This window comes from Myotis lucifugus, unplaced genomic scaffold, assembly GCF_000147115.1.
Source record: "Myotis lucifugus unplaced genomic scaffold, Myoluc2.0 scaffold_205, whole genome shotgun sequence".
In the NCBI taxonomy this organism is placed as follows: domain Eukaryota; kingdom Metazoa; phylum Chordata; class Mammalia; order Chiroptera; family Vespertilionidae; genus Myotis; species Myotis lucifugus.
Genome location: NW_005871253.1, coordinates 1,481,874 through 1,487,501, shown reverse-complemented (window position 1 = coordinate 1,487,501; position 5,628 = coordinate 1,481,874).

Here is a 5,628-nt window from a genome sequence, read left to right as displayed (position 1 = left end):
AACCTAACCATGGCACTGTTGTAACTTCAGTGTAACTGTCCACCCCTCATTCTGAGCCCAACACAATCTTTCTTAGTCTTTCTCCTGTCTAAGTGATGACCCAACTCGAGGCAGAAATATTCTAGATATTTAAACCAAACACTAAACACTTCTTCAAAAAATAGACACATAAGCCCACATCTTCACCAATCTCTATATATAAAAGCCTAAGCTACCCGCTGACCAGCCTGTAGCTGTGATGCGCACTGACCACCAGGGGACAGACGCTCAATGCAGGAGTGGAAACTGCAGGCATGGAAACATGGAACAGATTGATGAATCTCCGAGGGAAGGCGGGAGGGGGGAGGATGGGAAGAGATTAACCAAAGATCTTATATGCATACTAGAGGCCCGGTACATGGGTTCCTCGGTCTGGCCTGTGGGGATTGGGCAGAAACTGGCTCTTTGACATCCCCCGAGGGATCTTCGATTGCGAGAGGGCTCAGGACAGGCTGAGGGACCCCACCTGGATTTGTGCTGCGGGTCTTTAGTTTGTATATAATAAACACAGCAGAAACTGTACAGGCACATCCAATGTGCAAATGATCCCATTTATTCTGACAGTGGACATTTAGAATTTATAAAAAGTGGAAACTAAATTGTTTCCCAATAACATATTGGTTCCAGCACAGCCATTTGCTTGCAGCAACACTTACCACAAGATTTGAAATATCCAGATGCTTGTCAGGGAAAGAATTTGATGCCTCTGTTTTTAAGTAATTTGCCAATGTAGCGGGGGAAAAACATTTTTCTCAACCCCCCTAGTTTGCCTGGCTGAGTCTGAAAATTAAACTGACAAAGACAGATGATCAGGAGAAAAGCATATAAATTTATTTAATATAATTTTTATGTGACACAGCAGTGTGGGAAACTGATATAGGGTTAAGCCTCGGACTGACCTACTGGCAAAGTCACAAACAAGTCCCAGCTTAGAGGGCACAGTCCTCTTAGCATAATTAGGCTTGACTTTATGACACTCCCTAGATCTTATCTGGGAAGCTAAGGGGCTGAGGAAGTGCAGGAAGTGTAACCATGGTCAAAACAAGTGAAACTCACAAGAACTGTGTAACTATGGTAACCACTACCTTGTTTACCTCTGACTATAAAAGCTTGGTGAGGCCTGAGCACAGTGGAAGTCCTTCCTCTTGAGTTGGACTTGCTCGCCTGGTCCCCCAATATTCCCAAATTATCTCGTGTCTTTTCTTTTTCATTTGTTGTGCGGCTCCTCTTCCAGACCCGAACCCTGAACCATGAAGGACGTGGAGGGTAACACTTACGACACAGCAGCCTTCATAAGAAAATGAAGACCTGAAGAAACAGTTAGACCTGAGTGTTCTTATGTGAGGTTTGGTGAAGAGTGGGCAGACATTGAGGAACTTGACAGGTTACAGAATAAGAGATGAAGTGTAGTACATCAGGGGAGACCTAGCAAGTCCTGTGTGTTCAGATTCTTCTCCGCATCCCTTTGTCTTCAGAGATAAGGATGTTCTTTCACCCAAGTGTGGGGAAGGCACCTCTTACGTGAGAGTTTTCTCGAACTCCTTCATTTAAGAAGCCAAGGTGCCATATTTTGGGTTAGCGTGACCTGAACCCCATCACCAGTTAAAACCAATGTTACGTTGATTCAGGTGTTCTCTGGAGTATAGATTTGAAGGGGGAAAGGGTTTTAGTAAAGTATCAAAAAGAGTACATATCTCAAGAGTATAATAGTTTATTGAATTTCTCAAACTGAGCATTCTTTTTTTAATATATTTTTATTTATTTCAGAGAGGAAGGGAGAGGGAGAGAGAGATAGAAACATCAATGGTGAGAGAGATTCATTAATTGGCTGCATGCCCCCCACTAGGGATCGAGCCCACAACCCGGGCATGTGCCCTGACCAGGAATTGAACCGTGACCTCCTGATTCATAGGTTGATGCTCAACCACTGAGCCACGCCAGCTGGGCTCAAACTGAGCATTCTTATAATCAGCACCCAGATCAAAAATCAGAACATTCCAGTCACCCAAACCCTCCCTCAAACTTCCTCAGACACTACCTCCAGCATGGGTAACTATACCTTTTAAAGCATAGATTACTTTTCCTATGTTCGCACTTTGGGAGTATGGCTTCTTTCACTCAACATCATACTTGGGATATTTACATGATTGCATATAGTTGTAGATTATTCACTTTTATTGCAGTCAAGATTTTCATTTCCATAATGTGAATAGCCCACAATTCATGCTACTATTGCTGGGAATTCAGTTGTTTTGTTTTGGCTGTTACAAATAGTTCTGCTATGAATGACATTGTGGCATATGTCCTTTGGTGCACACGTATGCTCATTTCTAATGAGTATACCTAGACTAGAGAGTAATTGCTGGATCCTAGAGAATGTATGTATTTGGCTTTAGCTGATATTGCCAAACTGTTTCCAAAGTGGTGTTGTGCCAATTTACACTCCACCAGCAGCGCATGAGAGTTCCAGTTGTTCCACAGTGTCGCCAACATTTGGCATCATCTATGTTTTTCATTTTAGCCCTCTGATGGCGTCTGTAATTTGCATTTCCCTGATGACTAATTCACTTGAGCACCTCTGGTATGTTCATTGACCATTTGGATATACCTTAGGAAATCGATTTTTAATATTTTCAAGGAGTGTTTACTTGCACAATGTAAAATAAATAGAGCCCTGGCCAGTTGGTTTGAGTATCATCCCATTTACTGAAAGGTGGTGGGTTTGATTACCAGTCAGGGCACATACCCAGATTGCAGGTTTGATCCCAGGTCAGGGCAAGAGCAAGAGGTAGCCAATCAATTTTTCTCTCTCACATCAATGTTTCTCTTCTCTCTCTCTCTCTCTCTCTCTCTCTCTCTCTCTCTCCCCCTTCCTCTCTCTAAAATCAATAAAAATACATACATAAATAGAAAAACATTGTCAATTAAAAAATACAAAACTAACTTTTCACCCTCACTTAACTTTTCATCCAGGTGTACAAACACAAGTGAATGTTAGTTTCCTGGGTGGGAAACAATCTCACTTAGGTGGGTTAATGAAGGGACTTTACAGTGGTGCAGGTAGGATTAGCCGGGGATGGGGAAGCACCCAGGGACCCACAGCAGTGGGGAGACATATCATCCCAGATATAAACAGGCAAAGGGGAGGAGAGGTGTATCGGGAACCAGTGAGAACTGTTCCAGGGAAGAGGGCCTGTTGGCAGGAGCCAGTAGTTGTGGAGAAATACAGCCACTGCAGAAAACATTGCCTGGAGAATAGAGGAAATGGGAAAGAAATGTCTCGCCTCTCTCCTGCCCTCCCTGCCCTCCTCTCCTCTGCTGGTACTTGCCGTTGGCAAATCCAACCTGAGTCCAGAGAACAAGGGAGCCTGGATGGGGCAACCCAGGGCACAGAGCGGGACAGCAGGAGAGTAGAGTGGACCTGTGGGGATAGAGATGGAACAAACACGTTAACCATCACATGGGAGTACTGCAGTGTGATGGGAAGAACACAGTACCAAAGCCCTGGACTCCGTCACTCATTAGCTCTGTGTTTTTGAGAAGAGAAATAACCTCTCTGAGCCTCACTATCCGCACCTGTAAAGTGAAAGTTTGCCTAAACTGTCTATAAAATTTCTTTCAGTCCCAAGATTGAGTTTTGTGAAAGTTGTTGTTACTCATTGAGTAGCTGCTGACATCTTCATCAGGATGGGCTAGCCAAGTCCCTAACCACTTCCTAGTGTGTTATACAGTGACTATCGGCATTTGGGTTTGCAAACGATGGCCTAAGTTTTCTGGATAAAGAAGGTGAAGGCATTAGCTAAATAACATATATGCAGCCCTAGCCAGTTTGACTCAAGGGATAGAGCATCAGCCTGTGGACTGAAGAGTCCCGGGTTTGATTCCGGTCAAGGGCACATGCCCAGGTTGTGGGCTTGATCCCAGTAGGGGGCGTGCAGGGGGCAGCAGATCAATGATTCTTCTCATCATTGATCTTTCTATCTCTTTCTCCCTCTCCCTTCCTCTATGAAATCAATAAAAAAAAATAATAAAGAAAGAAAGAACATATGTGCATATCCCATGGACACAGACAATAGTTTAGTGAAGGCCAAGAAAGGAGTAGTCAGGGGGTGGGTAGAGGTGGACAAAGGTGAGGAAGGGGGACACCTGCAATTATGTCAACATTAAAAATTTTTAATAATAAAAAAAGATCTCAATCAAAAATCTCTCCCGGGTAAGTTGTATATTTCCAGCTATAACTATTTCCTCTTTCAGTAAAGAAGTACCCCAGTAGGAAATACATGACGCCACTACTTTGGGTTTCAGAAGCCCCACCTTTTCCAGCAGAAAGCAGTCTAGCTGCAGGGCAGGTCCTTTGGGAATGATTGAAGTGACATAAAGCATAGGCTAGCTCTAAAGGCATTGAGGATAGGGTAAGGCAGAGGTCCACACCTTCATGCTACCGAAATATGAAGTATTAAAAACACCACTGCAAAATATAGCAGGAGCTGTGAAAACCTAAAACATGCACATCCTATGATCCAGATTTCTTCTAGATATTTCCCCTAAAGAAGTTCTCCTATAGGTTTGTGTGCTTAAGCTAACGTGGATTGGGGTTCTACCATTTATTATCTACTTATTACTTCCCTCATTACCTGTCCTGTGTGATCAGAATGTATTAGTAGATTAATGATTTATTTTGATGCTGTATTCACAGAGATTATTCTTTAGGCTTCAGTGACCGGCTTGATGTCTGCAGCCTATTGGAGTGTTTTTGTTTCCAGTCATGCCATCAGAGAAATTCAATACCAGGAATTATTGTCTAACAAATAGAGGGCCAAAGGGAAATCCGGAGGGCTAACTACACCAGCCAATTACTCTACAGATTGCAGACGACCTTGGGTAACCTTGCTCACTGCTCTTATTTCTCTTATCTGTGCAGGCAGCTCTTTGCCCCAGATCTTGAGGTCACTTTCATTTATAAAAAACCTCAGGAGGGCCTTAGTTCGTTCTGTGTTTCAGAACAGATGAATACCTTTTGACTATCTAAGGTGGATATCTTATTCTTTTATCAACTGCATTGGAGTTGTTGGTATAAGAAAAATAGCTGGTCAGACATCAACCCATAGAAGTTGTTTCTTAAATGAGGCTGCAGTTAAATTGCCTTTTAAAAAAAAAATATATATATATATGTTTTAATTGATTTCAGAGAGGAAGGGAGAGAGAGAGATAGAAACATCAATGAGAGAGAATCATCTGGTGGCTGCCTCCTGCACACCCCCTACTGGGGATCGAGCCCGAAACTGCAATGGGGCATGTGCCTTGACTGGGAATCAAACTATGACCTCCTAGTTCATAGGTTGACGCTCAACCACTGAGTCACATCGGCCAAGCTAAATTGGCTTTTTTTTTAACATATATTTTTATTGATTTTAAAGAGGAAGGGAGAGGGAGAGAGAGATAAAAACATCAATGATGAGAAAGAATCATTGATTGGCTGCCTCCTTCATATCCCCTACTGGGGACTGAGCCCACAACTCAGGCATTTGCCCTTGATCAGAATCAAATCTAGGACCCTTCAGTATGCAGGCTGATCTATCCACTGAGCCG